The sequence below is a fragment of the Hypanus sabinus genome, unplaced genomic scaffold (genome assembly GCF_030144855.1).
Source record: "Hypanus sabinus isolate sHypSab1 unplaced genomic scaffold, sHypSab1.hap1 scaffold_940, whole genome shotgun sequence".
In the NCBI taxonomy this organism is placed as follows: domain Eukaryota; kingdom Metazoa; phylum Chordata; class Chondrichthyes; order Myliobatiformes; family Dasyatidae; genus Hypanus; species Hypanus sabinus.
The window spans coordinates 94,137-113,652 of NW_026781794.1; the positions used below are offsets into that span (position 1 = coordinate 94,137).

Consider the following 19,516-nt stretch of genomic DNA (forward strand, 5'->3'; position numbering starts at 1 on the left):
TCATGGCCCCTCCTGGATTTCCTAATTCCCCTCTTTTCTGGTTTCTTTATCATCCTCGTGCCTCGTTTGATCCGAACTTCCAAAGCTTTATATGCTTTTCCTTTTCCTTCTTGACTAAATTCTTCACTTCTCTGGACATCCAAGTTTTTCTTACGTTTCCATCCCCATCCTTATGTCTAACAGGACCACACCTTTCCTGCACCCTGTGCATTTGATCTTTAAACACTCTCCATGTGTCTGATGTGGACTTGCCAGAAAAAAGATGTTCCCAATTAACTCTACTTAGTCACTTAAATCCCCTCGTAATTTGCCCTACTCCACTTTAAAACTCTCCTGCAAGGACCGCACCTATCCTTATCTATAGCTATCCTGAAAGTTAAGGAATTGTGGTCACTGTTCACTAACTGCTCAGCCACTGAAAGGTCAGTCACCTGGCCAGGATCACCACACAACACCAGGTCCAGCCCCTCCTCTCGATGGACCGTCCACATATTGATTTAAGAAACCCTCCTGAATACACTTAACAAATTCTGCCCCATCTAACCCCAGTTTACATGAGGGAAGTTGAATCCTCCATGACAATAACCCCTTTATTTTTACACATTTCCTTAACCTGATTACATACAGGCGTCCCCCGTGTTTTGAATGTTGGCTTTATGACACCTCGCTGTTATGAAAGACCTACATTAGTTACCTGTTTTTGCTGTTACGAGAAAAGGCAGCGCACGCCCCGAGCAGCCAGGCTCCTCCCCAGAACTGCTTTCTAGCCGGCATTGCTGAAACACGTGCCTGTGAGCATCTGTCCTTTATGTCGATCTATTTTGTGTATCCGTTAGCAAGATGAGTTCTAAGGTATCGGAGAAGCCTAAATGAGCGCGTAAGGGTGTTACACTTAGTGTAAAACCAGTCATAGTATAGCATTTCAATCGTGGTGAGCGAAGTAAGGACATAGTGAGTTTGGCTAAGGGTTTGTGGAAGTTGACAAAGATGATGTTGAAGAGGTTTTGTCATCCCATGACCAAGAACTGACAGATGAAGAGGAAAAGGAGAACAATTGAAGCCAAATGCAGTAGCGAACGACCCGAAAGTGAAGTCATCCAGGAACTGAATGTGAAGCAATTGCATGAGATTTTCACTGCGTTTGACAACGCTGCAATGATTGCAGAAAAGTATGACTTTAATTTTGAAAGGGTATGTAGGTTTAGGGCATATTTGCAGGATGGTTTGAGTGCTTAGAAAGAAATGTACGATAGAAAAATGCTGGAGGCAAAGCAGTCAGGCATACTGTTGTTTTTCAAGCCTTCCACAGCAGATGACGAACCTCGACCTTCGACATCGAGGCCGGCAGACGTAGAAGAAGGTGACATGCCTGCCCTGATAGAAACATGACGGTGAGAGGACAGCCCGGTCTCCTAAACACCCCAACCTCAGATGACTTGGCCTAACCCACCATCATCAGTGTGCTCACAGTCTTCCCGATTCAGGTAAGTGAAACTACACTGGACGTACATCATTTCTACTTCATATAGGCTGTGTATTTTTGTGTGTTGTTTGGTATGATTTGGCAGCTTCATAACTTAAAGGTTACTGGAAAGAGTGCTTCTGCCGAGAGCACTTGTGTCGAGTGTTTCTACCAAGAGCGCTTGCGTGAGATTTTTGCTACGGTGGACAGTGCTTCAATAATTGCAGAAAAGTATTCCTACTTTATCTACGCTGTGTATTTATGAGATCACTCCTGCTTTTACTATATGTCACTGTTATTTTAGGTTTTATGTGTTATTTGGCATGATTTGGTAGGTTATTTTTTGGGTCTGCAAACGCTCACAAATTTTTCCCATGTAAATAAATGGTAATTGCTTCTTCACCTTACGACATTCCGGCTTACAAACCATTTCATAGGAACGCTCTACCTTCGAATAGCGGGGGAAACCTGTACCTGTTCCTCAGTGTCCCAGTGGCTATTGGGGGTGTCTGCAGTACAATCCCATCTGTGTGATTGAACCCTTCCTATTACTGAACTCTACCCAAATGGACTCGGTCTCTGACCCCTCCTTTATATCTCCCCTGAGAGCAGCTGTGACACTGTCCCTGAATAGGAGAGCCACTCCCCCCCCTCGCCACTGACCACCTCTTTTACCTCCACCTCTACCTTTTTTAAAACTTTGAAAAGAGGATACATAAATCACCCGTTCCTGCCCCTCTCTCAGTCAGTAATGGCTACAAGATTGTAGTTCCACGTGCTGATCCATGTTCTAAGTTCATCACCCTTAACCATAATGCTCCCAGAAATAAAATATACACACTTCAAACTATCCGACCTATCATACTTGCTGGTTTGATTTTGCTTCCCACTACTTTCCCGGATATGTACTATCCAATCCAATCCTTCCCTTACTGACCGGGGCTCCGGTTCCTAGCAAAACTAGTTTAACTCTCCCGAGTAGCATCTGCTAACCTCCCAGCCAGGATATTAGTTCCTCTCCAGTTCAGGTGCAACCCGTCCCTCTTGTACAGGTCACCCCTCCCGGCCAGGATATTGGTTCCCCTCCAGTTCAGGTACAACCTGTCCCTCTTGTACAGGTCACACCTCCCGGCCAGGATATTGGTTCCCCTCCAGTTCAGGTACAACCCGTCCCTCTTGTACAGGTCACCCCTCCCTCACAGGATATTGGTTCCCCTCCAATTCTGGTACAACCCGTCCCTCTTGTACAGGTCACCCCTCCCGGCCAGGATATTAGTTCCCCTCCAGTTCAGGTACAACCCGTCCCTCTTGTACAGGTCACCCCTCCCGGCCAGGATATTGGTTCCTCTCCAGTTCAGGTACAACCCGTCCCTCTTGTACAGGTCACACCTCCCGGCCAGGATATTAGTTCCCCTCCAGTTCAGGTACAACCCGTCCCTCGTGTACAGGTCACCCCTCCCGGCCAGGATATTGGTTCCCCTCCAGTTCAGGTACAACCCGTCCCTCTTGTACAGGTCACCCCTCCCGGCCAGGATATTGGTTCCAATCCAGTTCTGGTACAACCCGTCCCTCTTGTACAGGTCACCCCTCCCGGCCAGGATATTGGTTCCAATCCAGTTCTGGTACAACCCGTCCCTCTTGTACAGGTCACCCCTCCCGGCCAGGATATTAGTTCCCCTCCAGTTCAGGTCCAACCCGTCCCTCTTGTACAGGTCACACCTCCCGGCCAGGATATTGGTTCCCCTCCAGTTCAGGTACAACCCGTCCCTCCTGTACAGGTCACCCCTCCCGGCCAGGATATTAGTTCCCCTCCAGTTCAGGTACAACCCGTCCCTCGTGTACAGGTCACCCCTCCCGGCCAGGATATTGGTTCCCCTCCAGTTCAGGTACAACCCGTCCCTCCTGTACAGGTCACCCCTCCCGGCCAGGATATTAGTTCCCCTCCAGTTCAGGTACAACCCGTCCCTCGTGTACAGGTCACCCCTCCCGGCCAGGATATTGGTTCCCCTCCAGTTCAGGTACAACCCGTCCCTCGTGTACAGGTCACCCCTCCCGGCCAGGATATTGGTTCCCCTCCAGTCCAGGTGCAACCCGTCCCTCCTGTACAGGTCACCCATTCCTCAGAAAAGGTTCCAGTGATCCAAGAACATGAAACCCTGTCCCCTGCACCATCTCCTCAGCCACTCATTCATCCGTGCTATCACCCCATTCCTACCTGCGCTAGCCCGTGGCACTGGGGGTAATCAGGAGATTACTACCTCGGAGGTCCTTCTCTTCAGTAACTTCCTAACTGTATACTCACTGCAGAGGATCTCTTCCCCTTTTCTACCTACGTCATTTGTTCCAATATGCACCACAACCTCTGGCCATTCCCCGTCCGATTTGTGAGTATCCTCCAGCAGCTCCGATATATCAACGACCCTAGCACCCGGGAGGCAAAACACCACCCTGGTGTCTCTTGTGCTGTTCCGCTATTCCAGAAGGGATCCAGGGATAACACTGGAAATGATATGCCGACGGATCTCTCGTCAGCGGTCGGGAAGTCACTCGAGATAATTCTCAGGGGGAGGATTGAAGAGCATTTGGAAAACCGTGGCCTAATTAGGGTGAGCAGGCATGGGTTTGTGTGGGGCAATACTAGATTGATTTTCATGATGAGGTGACGAGGGTGGTTGATGAAGATAGAGCTGTGGATGTTGTCTACGTGGATTTTAGTAAGATGTTTGTCCCCCACATGAGGCTTACCTGAGTATTAGGATGCAAAGGATCCATGGTGAATTGGCTGCTTGCATTCAGAACTGGCTTGCCCAAAGAAGACAGCATTGTGGTTGAAGGGACTTATTCTAGTTCCACAGAGTGTGGGAACAGTTCAATGATGGGGCTAGTGAAGTTATCCCCTTTGATGGTTGAGTGGTAATAACTACCCCTGAACCTGGTGGTGAGGGCCCTGAGGCTCCTGTATCTTTTTCGGACGGCAGCAGCAAGAAGGGAGCAAGATCTGAGAGGTGGTGGTCCTGAGGGCAGAGACTGCATATTTCCTGCAACAGCATTTCATGTAGATGTGCTCAATGGTGGGGGCGGGGGGGCTTTACTCGTGATGGACCGGGACATATCCACTACACTTTGTCGGATTTTCCGTTCAAGGATGTGACGCAGTCAGTCAAAGTTCTCCCCACTGCACATCTTTACTAGTTTATTATCAGGTCTACTATCACTGACATACAGTGCTGTGCAAATGTCTCAGGCACATGTGTGTATCTCAAGATGCCTAAGACTTTGGATAGTATGTATTTGTCAATGTGGAGTGGAGAGTGAGTTTGTAAATCTGGCAGGAGTAAAGGACGTTGGGAATGGTGAGGAGTGTGGGACAGGTGGCAGACAGCAGGTGCCAGGGCTGGGGCTGGCATGGTTGCAGTCACACCCAGCCCTGAGACACCAAGCAAGGTCATTTGAATCTATAAACAGTTGGTTTAATGAACATTACAGAATTTCTCCCTGGTGCTCCCACTCCCTTCCTCGTTTCCCAACCATGACTGTCCTCTCCCTGCCCCCTTCCCACTCTCAGTCCACAATAGAGACCCGTATCAGAATCAGGTTTATCATTTCTCACATATGTCATGAAATGCGTTTTTTATTTGCGGCAGCGGGACAGTGCGATATGTAAAATTACCACAGCACTGTGCAGAAGTCTTAGGCAATCTAGCTATTTATATGCTTTTTATATATTTATAGTCTTTTTGCCAAGGCACACCCTTCCTAATTGAAACACTGGTTCCATCGCCTGTGTAAGTCTAGGGAAGACAATATCCAGCCCTGCCAGGCGTGGGAGATTAAAGCGCAAGCCCACCCCGAAACCCCACTGTTTGTGTGGATGCTGCGTGATTCGTTACCCTGTTACAAGTCAGTACCACAAAATAACAGACAGTACACTGCATACAATTAAAGAAGTTTGCTTTATAATTCTTTATTTGACCAAAGGGTTAGTAAAGAAAAAACAAAGGCCCATTTTCATGAAACAGTCTAGGTTGGAGCTCGTGGTTTCCCTTTGCCATCCCCTTTTGATCTCCCCAAGCTCCGGGTCGAGTCCTATGACCTCTTCTCTCTGGCATCTTCTCCCTTCATCCCCCACCGAACAAAAGACCCCACTCACACACTGGTGTCAGGCACACAACACGACAAAAGACGCTCCCCTCTTTGGACAGCTCACATTCCAGAGCACTCGTTATCTCCAGCCATAACCCAAGCACTGCTTCTACCGACAGACCATTACGTTAGCAGTGAAACCTTTCCCACGGTGCCACATAATCACAAACCTATCAACGTCCACTTTAAATGTGCCAAATGACTTGTCATCCACAGCGTCTGTGCCAATGAATTTCACAGATACACCACCCTCTGGCCAAAGAAATTCCTCCTCATCTCTTTTTCAAAGGGATGTCCTTGTATTCTGAGGATGTGGTCCTAGACTCCCCCACTATAGGAAACATCCTTTACAAGTCTGGTCTATCCATGCTTTTCAATATTTAATAGATCAATGAGATTCCCCCCTCATTCTTCTAAAATCCAGCAATTACAGGCCCAGAGCCATCAAACACTCCTCATATGTTAACTCTGACCTTGACACCGACTCTTGCAAATTTCTTCACACCCTCTTTGCAAACTCACAGTCTGAAAAGAGGTGAGCACCCATCTTGTCCCCTTGTTTTTATATACTGTTCCCTTGAAATGAATGCCAACATTGCATTTGCCTTCTTTACCATAGACTCAACCTGTAAATTAACCCTCTGGGTGTCTTACACAAGGACTCCTAAGTCCCTTTGCACCTCTGATGTTTGAATCATCACCCCATTTAGATAATAGTCTTCACTATCATTCCTTCTACCAAAATGCATTATCCTACATTTCCCAACACTCTATTCCACCTGTCACTTTTTTTGTCCATACTTCCAATTTGTCCAAGTCCTTATGCAATGGCATGGCTTCCTCATCATTACCTACCCCTTCACCTATCTTTATGTCATCTGCAAACTTTGCTACAAAGCCATCAATTCCATGATCTAAATCATTGACAAACAATGTAAAAAGTAGCAGTCCCAATACTGACCCCTGAGGGACACTACTGGTCACTGACAGCCAACCAGAAAAGGCTGGTTTTACTGCCACTCCTGCCTCCTGCCTGTCAGCCATTCCTCTATCAATGACAGTATATTTCATGGAATGTTATGGGATTTTATCTTGTTAAGCAGCCTCATCTATGGCACCTTATCAAATGCCTTCTTAAAATCCAAGTAAATGACATCCACTGCCTCTCCTTTGTCCATCCTGCTTGTAACTTCCTCGAAAAGCTCTAACAGATTTGTCAGGCAAGATTCCCCTTCACAGAAACCATACTGACTGACTTATTTTATCATTAGTCTCAAAGTACCCTGAAACCTCATTCTTAATAATGGACTCCAACACTTTCCCTGCCACTGAGGTTAAGCTAACTGGTCTATAATTTCCTTTTTTTTGCCTTCCTCACTTCTTAAAGAGTGGAGAGACATTTGCAATTTTCCAGTCCTCTGGAACCATGCCAGAATCAGTGATTCTTGAAAGATCATGACCAATGCATCCGTTATCTCTTCATCAACCTCTTTCAGAATCCAGGAATGGAGTCCATCAGGTGCAGGTGACTTATCCACCTTAAGACCTTTCAGTTTCCCTAGCACTTTTTCCTTTGTAAAAGCAATGGCACTCACTCCTGCTCCCTGACACTCACAGACCTCTGGCACACTGCTAGTGTCTTCCACAGTGAAGACAGATGCAAAGTACCCATTATGTTTATCTGCTATTTCTTTGTCCCCCATCACTACCACACCAGCATCATTTCCCAGTGATCCAATATCAACTCTCAACTCCATTTTACTCTTTATATAACTGAAAAACTTCTAGTATCCTGCTTTATACTGTCAGCTAGCCTGCCCTCCTATTTCATCTTTTCCCTTCTTACAGCTCTTTTAGTTGCCTTTTGTTGGATTTTAAAATCTTCCCAATCATCCAACTTCCCACTTTTGATACTTTATATGCCCTTTCCTGGGTTTTTATGCAGTTCTTAACTTCCCTTGTTAGCCACGGTTGCCTATCCCTGCCATTTGAGAACAGCTGTGGAATAAATCCATCCTGCACATTGTGAACTATTCCCAAAAACTTTGGCCATGTCTACTCTGCCGTCATCCCCACCAGTATCCTCTCCAATCCATCCTCGTTCACGCGTCTGTAATTCCCTTTATTCCATTGTGATACCGATACATGTGACTTGTGCTTCTCCCTCTCAAACTGCAGTATGAATTCAGTCATATTATGATCACTGCTTCCTAAGGGTTCCTTTACATCAAGCTCCCTAATAAAATTTGGATTGCTACACAGCACCCAACCTACGATAGCCTTTCCCCAAGCAGGCTCAAGCACAAGCTGCTCTAAAAGTCCATCTCACAGGCTTTCAACAAATTCTGTCTCCTGCGATCTGACACCAGCCTGATTTCCCCAATCCCCTTGCATATTGAAGTCCTCCATTAAAACTGTGTCATTACCCTTATTACATGCCCTTCCCAGCTCCCTTTGCAGTCTCAACCCCACATCTTGTCTACTATTTGGAGGCCTATGTATGATTCCCATAATGGCTTGTTTACTCTTTCCAGTTTAATGACTTCTTTCCCATTGTTGGGTGGGGTGGGTGTGGTGACGAAAACTCTTCACAATATTCCACCGGAGTCCTGAAGAACTGCAGCGTAGTGTCTTAAGTTCTGTACTCAGTGCCCTGACTGAGGAAGGCGCGCATGCCAAACAGCACCTTCACCAGCTCGTGTACCTGTAACGCCGCTTTAAAAAAAAACATGTGCTCTAGATTGGAATCAGCTTTATTATCACCGCAAAAGTACTGTGTGAGGGTGTCAAAGACCGTTGCACGGTCCTGTATTTCCCAACGTGGAGAGGAGAGAGAGTTTGTAAAAACATGTGCTCTAGATTAGAATCTGCTTTATTATCACCGCAAAAGTACTGTGTGAGGGTGTCAAAGACCGTTGCACGGTCCTGTATTTCCCAACGTGGAGAGGAGAGAGAGTTTGTAAAAACATGTGCTCTAGATTAGAATCTGCTTTATTATCACCGCAAAAGTACTGTGTGAGGGTGTCAAAGACCGTTGCACGGTCCTGTATTTCCCAACGTGGAGAGGAGAGAGAGTTTGTAAATCTGGCAGGAGCAAAGGATGTTGTGGAATGGTGAGGGGTGTGGGACAGGTGGCGGAGAAGGTGTGCAGACACACCCAGCCCTGAGACAACAGGCAAGGTCAAACAATCGGTTTATCGATCATTACAGAATGTCTCTGGTGCTCCCTGCTCCCTTTTCCCTTTCCCAGCCTCTCTCCCTAAATCCTTTCCACTCTCAGTCCACAATAGAAATCCAGATCAGAATCAGGTTTATCGTCACTCACATATGTCATGAAATTTGTTTTTCTTGTGGCAGCAGTACAGTGCAATACATAAAATGACTACAAGTACTGTCCAAAAGTCTTAGGCACCCTGGCTATATATAAGTGGACATTTGATTCTGGGACCCACTTATCCAGGACAGTCAGATATCCACAGACGTCTTTTGTAACAGGTCCATGTCACAGGCCTCTGAATGGGGAGCAGTCCGAAACTGCAGCCTGATGTATAACTCCACCTCATCCCTGTCCCTAAATCCCAAAGTGACTCCTAACTCCTGTCTCTGTCCCGATGAACTGAAAAAAAAAATCACTACATTGGAGCTGTGACCTCGATGGAGACCACAGCTATGGTGCCATCTTGTCTGTGATATGTTCCTCACGCCGGCACGTGGGAGTAATTTAGTTGGGAAATGGTCTGTCTGGGGGAGGTGGGCAGAAAGACCCATTTCTCTACAGAGCCCAGTGCGCAATGTGGTTTATTTTGTGGATATTTCACAGCTCCTGTGTATCAGATTCGTGTGGCACAGCCCAGTACCCATTCTGTGTTCATACTGTGTCCTCCCCCCTTCTCCCTCCCTCCCTCCCTCATACCTACTGCCCATGTCAGTTACAAACACACGGGATTCTGCAGATGCTGAAAATCTACAGAAAATGCTGGAGAAACTCAGCAGGTCAGGCAGCATCCACGGTGAGGAATGAACAGTGGACGTTTTGTGCTGAGACCCTTCATCAGGACTGGAAAGGACGAGGGAAGAAACTGAAATAAGAAGGTGGGGGAAGAGAAGCAACATAGGCTGGGAGATGATAGTGGAGCCAGGTGAGGGGTAAGGTGAGTGAGTGGGAGGGTGAAGTGAGAAGCTGGGAGGTGATAGGTGGAACCAGGCGAGGGGGGAGGTAAGTGAGTGGGAGTGTGAAGTGAGAAGCTGGGAGGTGATAGGTGGAGAAGGTAAACGGCTGAAGAGACCCGAAACGTTGACTTTATTTCTCTCCATAGATGCTGCCTGACCTGCTGAACTCCCCATTATTTTGTGTGTCCGATACACAGCCCAGTGCAGAATGTTTTGTCAGGGGTTTATCCCACTCCCTAATTCATGCTTTGGGTTTATTCAACTCCCTAGTCCATGTGGCCATTTCTGTCCCGATACACAGAGCCCTTTTCCTGCCCTGAGCTGTTGCCGATGCTGTGTCTGTTGAGGAAGTTTAGAAAATGAGAACAATGGACTCTTCATTCCCGGCAGCCAGGATACATGTCGACTCCCTTACTTTGCATGTTCTCCCATATCATATAATCAACCGTGTTGCTACCTAGTGCTCTGTTCTTTCACATCAGCAGCCGGTGTGGAAGGTAGTCGGGGCCAAGGCTGACACCAGTCACGGACTGACCCCAAACTGAGCAGGATACAGGTAATTCCATCTCCCTCTGTCTCTCACGCAGACTGTAAACCGTGGTCAGGCTCAGATATCTGTCATCTGTGCTGTTAGCAGACGTGTGTGTGTGTGTGTGTGTGTGTGTGTGTGTGTGTGTGTGTAGCACACCCACTATTGATGGATCCTCAGTTATTGTCCCAGTTTGCAGTCTGATCTGTACCCCACTGCCTCATTTCTCTCTGATTTAAATTACATTCAGGATCAGGTGTGTTATTACTGACGTATGTCGTGAGATTTGTTGTTTTATATAAGCAGTACAGTGCAATGAATAATATTTACTGTAGATTATAATAATATAGAAATATATTGAATGGAAAATTAAATTATGTTTTTCCCCTTTAGCTGGCAAGATGAGAATCCTGTTGCTGGTTATAGTTTTTCTGGGTGAGTAATTTCCATCAGCAAGGGGGAGTCGTGTGGAAGTTGTGGCAAGGCAAGGGTTAATTGATGTCCAGGCATGGGTAAATTGTAGACAGAGTGCAGACAGCCTGACAACAATGGCCTTTAAAGAGCATCGCTCCCATTTTGTTTTACAAAATTATAAAAGTTCATTCACTCACAAAATACAAACATCTGTGATTTATGAGATTGTTAACAATTTCAAATTAAAATATAGTTATTGCTGTCTGCAAATCACTCAATTCCCTGGAAGACCCACCATTCCCGGAAGTCCCCCTGACCTCATTCTCTCTCTGCACAGACACTTCAGCATGAACATAACCCCAGAAGAGGGGCAGGCATTCAGCTTGGGCAGAGCCCTTGACTGCCTGGAGCCACGAATGGCCATCTCGGCCAGGTCCAGGAACAAGCCCACCAGTAGATTCTCTGAGTGACCCAACCCCTCCGTACTGGGTGACCATATATCAGGAGCACAGGGCTGAAGTACAACCAAAACATGAGCAGCTGCCCCTTCAGATACTCAAACAGGGGCTGCAACCTCTCACACTTCATATAAACATTGTACACTGACTCCTCCCGGCCTCACAAAGGACAGGTGAACCGGGTGTCTGTGAAACGGCTCAGAAATCTATTGCACGGCACAGGGGAAAAGTTCACTCAACTTCACTCGTCCCATCATTGGAATGTTCCCACAACCTATGGACTCACTTTCAAGGACTCTTCATCTCAGGATCTTGATATTTATTGTTATTTATTTATCATTATTATTTCTTCGTTTGTATTTGCACAGTTTGTTGTCTTCTGCACTCTGGTTGAATGGCCTAACTGGTCGGTCTTTCATTGATTCTGTTGTGGTTATTATTCTATAGATTTATTGAGTATGCCCACAAGAAAATGAATCTCAGGGTTGTATATCGTGACATATCTGTACTTTTGATAATAAATTTACTCTGAACTTTGCAATGCACCTTATGCTAAACGTCAATCTTCTGGAATATATTTTATAATTTGTTAGTTTATTTGTGGTAAAATTACTTAATGTGCTGTGAGTATTGTGTACTGTGTTGTACTGTGGAGCATTGTTTTGTTTGGTGGTATAGGTTTATGTAGTTGAATGACGATAACCCTTAACTTGCGAGTCCATTTAATCAGTGACAGTAGATTTTGTGTGACGAGGAGCAAGAGCCACATATCTCTTCACTACAATTAATGAAAAAGAACACAATAGATCACAGGAAAGTTACTAATCAAAGTTTGCCATGTTGAGGGCAAGATCCTTAACAGTGTTGTTGAGCAGAGAGATCTTGGGATCCAAGTTCAGAACTCCTTGAAAGTGGCTCAGAGTTCAATAAGGTGGTGAAGAAGGCTTATGGAATGCTGATGTTGTTGGTCGGGGCATTGAGGTCAAAAGTCAAGAGGTTGTGTTGTTGCAACTTTATAAAACTGAGTAGAATTTTGCATACAGTGTTGGTCAGTCCCACTTATAGGAAGGATGTTGAGGCTTTGGAGAGGGTGCAGAAGAGGTTTACCAGGATACTGTCTGGTTTAGAGGGCATGTGCTATCACGAGAGGCAGGATAAACTTGGGTTGTTTTCTCTGGAGCATCGGAGGCTGAGGGGAGATCAGATAGAGGTTTATAACATCTGAGAGGCAGAGATAGAGTGGACAGAGAGTATCTCTTTCCCAGGGTTGAAATGTCATACACCAGAGTGCAGGCATTGAAGGTGAGAGAAGGCAAGTTCAAGGGGGATGTGAGGGGTAAGATTTTTTACTCAGTGGTGGATGCCTGAATGTGCTGCCTGGTGTGGTTGGTGGTAGTGGCAAATACATCAGAGGCTTTTCAGAGACGCTTTGATAGTCACTTTGATGTGAGGAAGATGGAGGGATGTGAACATTGTGTAGGTCGGAGGGAAAAGATCAAAGTAAAGTCGAAGAAAACTTTATTTTCAGAGATTCATTTTCCTGCAAACATACTCAGCAAATCTATAGAATAGTAACTATAACAGGATCAATGTCAGATGAAGCAGATTGCAGAGGGCAACAAATTATGCAAATGCAAATATAAATAAATAGCAATAAATAACGAGAACATGAAATAACAAGATAAAGTCCTTAAAGTGAGATCATTGGCTGTGGGAACATCTCAAGGGATTAGTGTTTGGGTGTTTCTGATTTGTTTTTTAGCTGGGTCAGCACAACATTGTGGGCTGAAGGGCCTGTTCCTGTGCTGTACTGTTCTATGTTCCATGTACTAGAACACAGAATCAGAATCAGGTTTATTATCACTGACAAATGTCATGAATTTTGTTGTTTTGCAGCAGCAGTACAGTGCAATACACAAGTTACAATAACAAATATATAGAAAATAAATATGTAGTGTAGAAAGAGAGCAAAAATAGTGAGGTAATGTTCACGGGTTCACTGTCCGTTCAGAAATCTGATGGCGGAGGGGAAGAAGCTGTTCCTGAAACGTTGAGTGTGTGTCTTCAGGCTCCTGTCCCTCCTCTCTGATGGTGGTAATAGGAAGAGGGCTTGTCCTGGGTGGTGGGGTCCTGACTGATGGATACTGTCTTTGTTGATTTCTATTGCACATTTGTTGCTTGTCAGTCTTTGTTTGTGTGTAGTTTTTCATTGATTCTATTGTATTTCTTTGTTCCACTGTGAATGCCGGGAAGAAACTGAATCTCAGGGTATTGTATAGTAATATACAAGTACTTTGATAATAATCTTACTTTGAACTTTAAAGTTTGATGCATCCCCTTTTGAAAATGACCTCTTTGATGGGGAGGATAGAGCCCATAATGGAGCTGGCAGAGTTTACAACTCTCTGCAGCTTTTTCCAATTCTATGTAGTGGCCCCTCCACACCAGACAGTGTTACAACCAGTCAGAATCCTCTCCACGGTACATCTGTAGAAATTTGCTGGAGTCTTTGGTAACAAGGCAAACCTCCTCAAACTCCGAATGAAATATAGCTGCTGGTGTGCCTTCTTCATGATTGTGTCATTCTGTGGGGCCCAAAATAGATCTTCAGAGATGTTGACAGCTTCTCTCCACCCACCACCTCCCAACCCGTTCCACATTGTTTACATCCACTAATCAATTTGCATCTGTGAAATGTTTCTATGTGTCTGTGATAATGAAACATACTTTGTTCTCTCATGGAAAAATTAACCCATGGGATGTTCTTATTAGAATTGTAATGGTTGCAACTGCAAGAGATAATTATTTAGAAGGTACTGTACAGGAACGTGTGAATCACCCCAGCAACCCCATGACACTGACTGATGGTGTCCAGGGAATGTTATACAATAGATGGTCAAGATGGTGTCTGGGAAGTGTTATACAATAGATGGTTAAGATGGTGCCCAGCTGCATTCTCCATCAAGATAGTGCCTCAGATTTAGTTGTTTTTAATAAGTACATGTGGTCTGGTTTGGGGGACAGAGTTGGAAGTGATTACATGTGCATTGGGCCAAAATATCTCGTACAGAAGATGCAGTATCACTTCTCCCTGCCACTTTGTTTTTGGCCTACGTTGTCATCATCTAGATCCCTGACTTGGTTTATTGGAATCTTCCTCCTCGTTAGCCGTTGTTCTGGAGTTCGTTAAAATGGTGGCGTTATTGCCTATGGATAGTGTTGGGGGGGTATAGGGGATGGGTGCTGTGATCTGGGGATTGTGCAGTAACTATTTGAGGGGTGTTTTGGGGAGGGACAGGCCTGGGGTTTGACTTAGGTAATGGGAGTGGAGGATTCACAGCGAAGGGAGGTAGGATGGCAACTAGCATCGCGGGGGGGGAAGAGCGTCTGTGGGACCTTGCAGTAGGGGGGCGTCTGAAAGAGAAACCGAACTTCTGGTGATATTGGGTGAATTTGGCCCCTTGGTGAGGCGAGGGCTTGGGTTTATGGGGGTGTGTAGGAGGGTTGGAGATGTCAGGTAGGGCAAAGGACTAAGGATGTGGGAGGGGATGGTGGGGGCTGGTGTTAGGTAAGCCCCTTTGTGGGGTCTGGTTTGGGTTATTTGGGCTGTGGTCTGGTTTATTTGAGGTGCACAGTCCATTGGAAGTCAGGATTAGGGTGAAGAGTGGTGTTGGGGATGTTTGTGGGGAGGCGTGGTAGTGTTAAACTGGTGATGCAGGGTGAACTTGGCTCCCTGGTGGGAAGAGTTTATGGGGAAGTATAAGAGGGTTGTGACTGTTAGGCTGAGGGTATGGCTGGGAGATGGGGCCGCGGGAGCTTGCTGTGGTGGGCGGGGTTGAAAGAGCACCCAAACTGATGGTGAAGTGGGGGTGAACTTGGCCCCCTGGTGGAGAGAGGGCTCAGGTTTATGGAGGTGTGTAGGATGGGTGAAGTTGTTAGGTTTAGGGATAGGGATGAGGAATGTGGATGCACCCACAGAGAGGGAGAGGAGCATGGGGCCCAGCGTTAAGTAGACCCCTTTGTGGGTGTATGACCAGGGTTATCTGGGGTGTTGCCCGGTTTAGTTAGGGTGTGTTATCCTTTGGATGTTAGGATTAGGTTGGGGAAGTAGGGTTGAGGGTTGTAGGGTTTGCTGGAGGTAGAACTGGTGGTGTGGGGTGAGCTTGGCCCCCTGGTGAGAAGAGGACTTGGTTTATGGGGGTGTGAAGATGTTGGGTTTCAGGGCAGTACAATCGATGGTCAAGATGGTGTCTGGGGAGTGTGGTGCAATCGATGGTCAAGATGGTGTCTCGGGAGTGTTGTTCAATAGATGGTCAAGATGGTGTCTGGGGAGTGTTGTACAATCGATGGTCAAGGTGGTGTCTGGGGAGTCTTGTACAATAGATTGTCAAGATGGTGTCTGGGGAGTGTTGTACAATAGATGGTCAAGATGGTGTCTGGGGAGTCTTGTACAGTAGACGGTCAAGATGGTGTCTGGGGAGTGTTGTACAATCGATGGTCAAGATGGTGTCTGGGGGGTGTTGTACAATCGATGGTTGAGATGGTGTCTGGGGAGTGTTGTACAATAGATGGTCAAGATGGTGTCTGGGGAGTGTTGTACAATAGATGGTCAAGATGGTGTCTGGGGAGTATTGTACAATCAATGGTCGAGATGGTGTCTGGGGAGTGTTGTACAATAGATGGTCAAGATGGCGTCTGGAGAGTGTTGTACAATCGATGGTGAAGATGGTGTCTGGGGAGTGTTGTACAATAGATGGTCAAGATGGTGTCTGGGGAGTGTTGTACAATAGATGGTCAAGATGGTGTCTGGGGAGTATTGTACAATCAATGGTCGAGATGGTGTCTGGGGAGTGTTATACAACAGATGGTCAAGATGGTGTCTGGGGAGAGTTGTACAATAGATCGTCAAGATGGTGTCTGGGGAGTGTTGTGCAACAGATGGTCAAGATGGTGTCTGGGGAGTGTTGTACGATAGAGGGTCAAGATGGTGTCTGGGGAATGTTGTACAATAGATGGTCAAGATGATGTCTGGGGAGTGTTGTACAATAGATGGTCAAGATGGTGTCTGGGGAGTGTTGTACAATAGAGGGTCAAGATGGTGTCTGGGGAATGTTGTACAATAGATGGTCAAGATGATGTCTGGGGAGTGTTGTACAATAGATGGTCAAGATGGTGTCTGGGGAGTGTTGCACAACAGATGGTCAAGATGGTGTCTGGGGAGTGTGGTGCAATCGATGGTCAAGATGGTGTCTCGGGAGTGTTGTTCAATAGATGGTCAAGATGGTGTCTGGGGAGTGTTGTACAATAGATTGTCAAGATGGTGTCTGGGGAGTGTTGTACAATAGATGGTCAAGATGGTGTCTGGGGAGTCTTGTACAGTAGACGGTCAAGATGGTGTCTGGGGAGTGTTGTACAATCGATGGTCAAGATGGTGTCTGGGGAGTGTTGTACAATCGATGGTTGAGATGGTGTCTGGGGAGTGTTGTTCAATAGATGGTCAAGATGGTGTCTGGGGAGTGTTGTACAATAGATTGTCAAGATGGTGTCTGGGGAGTGTTGTACAATCGATGGTCAAGGTGGTGTCTGGGGAGTCTTGTACAGTAGACGGTCAAGATGGTGTCTGGGGAGTGTTGTACAATCGATGGTCAAGATGGTGTCTGGGGAGTGTTGTACAATAGATGGTCAAGATGGTGTCTGGGGAGTATTGTACAATCAATGGTCGAGATGGTGTCTGGGGAGTGTTGTACAATAGATGGTCAAGATGGCGTCTGGAGAGTGTTGTACAATCGATGGTTGAGATGGTGTCTGGGGAGTGTTGTACGATAGAGGGTCAAGATGGTGTCTGGGGAATGTTGTACAATAGATGGTCAAGATGATGTCCGGGGAGTGTTGTACAATAGATGGTCAAGATGGTGTCTGGGGAGTGTTGTACATTAGACAGTCAAGATGGTGTCCAGGAAGTGCTGTACAATAGATTGTTAAGATGGTGTCTGGGGAGTGTTGTAGAATCGATGGTCAAGGTGGTGTCTGGGGAATGTTGTACATTAGACAGTCAAGATGGTGTCTGGGGAGTGTTGTACAATAGATTGTCAAGATGGTGTCTGGGGAGTGTTGTACTATAGATAGTCAAGGTGGTGTCTGGGGAATGTTGTACATTAGACAGTCAAGATGGTGTCTGGGGAGTGTTGTACAATAGATTGTCAAGATGGTGTCTGGGGAGTGTTGTACAATCGATGGTCAAGGTGGTGTCTGGGGAGTGTTGCACAATCGATGGTCAAGATGGTGCCCATTTGAGCTCTCCATCAAGGTGATGCCTCAGATTCAGTTGTTTTTAATAAATACATGTCTTTTTTGTTGTACAGAGTAGGAGGTGAGGGGTCAGGTTGGTTTTAGGGGCAGTGATATGGATTATTAGAATTACTATGGCAAATAGTAGCAACAGACAGACATTGTTCACCCATCTTGCTGCCTCAGTAATGCAGCCAGTGTAATTAAAGACCCCACCCCGGACATTCTCTCATCTCCCCTCCCATCGGGCAGTAGATGCAGAAGTCTGAAAGCACGTACCACCAGGCTCAAGGACAGCATCTACCCCCACTGTCATCAGACTCTTGAACAGACATCTTGTACGATAAGAGGATCTGTCCTGGGACCAGTATGTAAGTGTCATTACAAAGAAGGCATGGCAGCTCCTCGACGTTCTGAGAAGTTTGCACAGATTCAGTCTGTCACCTAAAACTTTGACCCACTTCTATAGATGTGTGGTGGAGAGTATTTCTGACTGGTTGCATGACAGCCTGGTATGGAAACACCAATGACCAAGATCAGAACAGGAGTGGATACAGCCCAGTCCATCACAGGAAAAGCCCTCCCCACCATTAAACACATCTGCAAGCAGCATCCATCATCAAGGACCCCACCATCCAATTCATGCTGTCTTCTCACTGTTGCCAACAGGATGGAGGTACGAGAGCCTTTGGTCCCACACTACCCTTCAAACTAGCAAGCCCCTGAACCAGTGTGGATAACTTCAATTCCTATCTAAATGTTTCATAAATGTCCCTAATGTATCTGACTCTACCACCACCCTGGCAGGACACTCTCCAGGGCGCAGGTCTGGGCAAGTTTGAATGGAAAACCGGCAGTTGCCCAAGCAGCAAGTCTCCCCTCTCCACGCCACCGATGTTGTCTAAGGGAAGGGCAAGGACCAATCCAGCTTGGCACCGGTGTCGTCGCAGGAGTTGCCGGAATGAGGTTGAAGGCAATGTCGGACTGCCTTAGGGGTTCCAGCTCCGGATTTGTCCTCAGGGTTCACTCCCGAAGCCTTTCCCATGAGTGGGCATGGCCGCAAGGCAGCGGAGGTTTGAAATCAAGAGTTTTCCCTCTCTTAGATGGACTGCCTTCCCAGGCTGACGAGTTCCATCTACCCGAAACCATCTATCTCTGACACTAACCTATAATTTCCTCCTTTTGCCTTAAAAATTATGCCCCCTGGTGTTAGCTGCGTCTACCCTGGGGAAAGAAGTCTCTGGCTGTTTACTCAATTTATGCTTCTTACCATCTTGTACACCTCTATCAAGTCACCTTTCATCCTCCTTCACTCCAATGATAAATGCTCGAACTCACTCAGTGGATTATCATAAGACATTAATCCAGGCAGCATCCTGGTAAATCTCCTCCGCACACTCTCTGAAGCTTCCACACCCTTCCTGTAATGAGGAGACCAGAAACACCCTCACAGTCGACTCTGCCACACATGGGGTCCAAGTGAAGATTGTAAAGGGGGTGGGGGAGAGAGGAAGAATGATGGAGAAAAGAGAACAAAGGGGAGAGAAAGAAGAGTGGAAAGGAAGCCATATTTTAGTGGTGGGGGAGCTTCTGCCGTGACTTGGAAATACATTGCTGCTCCTTCAGTGTCACTGGGTCAAAACCCTGGAACTCCGGATCATCATTGTGGGTGTCCCCACACATCAAGGATTGCAACAGGCCAAGGACAGGCCACCACCACCACCTTCTCACGGGCTCCTCTGGTAGGGCAGTTAAACACTGGCTCACCCTCTGAAATTTATGTCCCTTCTGTGAAAAAACTAAATTACTGTTGCCCAGGGGTTGCTGAAGGCGGAAGTGCAGATGGGAGTTGTGTTTGCCAGAGAACGAGGATGGGGAACGTGAGCTGTACATTAACACTGAACGTCGTTCTGTCCCTCAGTCACAGACTCCGCACTCGGTGATCCGTGTGTAAACCACACCGTCCTGGATCAGCCCTGGAGGAGCACGAATTGTTCCAACACTGAGTGTACCGGTGGACAATGGATGAGTGATGGAAATCTTGAAGTGGGA

At 46.5% G+C, this 19,516-nt stretch overlaps 1 long non-coding RNA gene across 1 annotated transcript; it reads left to right on the forward strand.

The window, feature by feature from the left end:
* The first annotated feature begins 1,312 nt into the window (after positions 1–1,312).
* Positions 1,313–19,515, forward strand: LOC132390519 (uncharacterized). Its single transcript, XR_009510930.1, has 3 exons — positions 1,313–1,484; positions 10,698–10,739; positions 19,386–19,515. It is a non-coding gene; the product is annotated as an uncharacterized LOC132390519 (long non-coding RNA).
* Position 19,516: the final 1 nt, after the last annotated feature.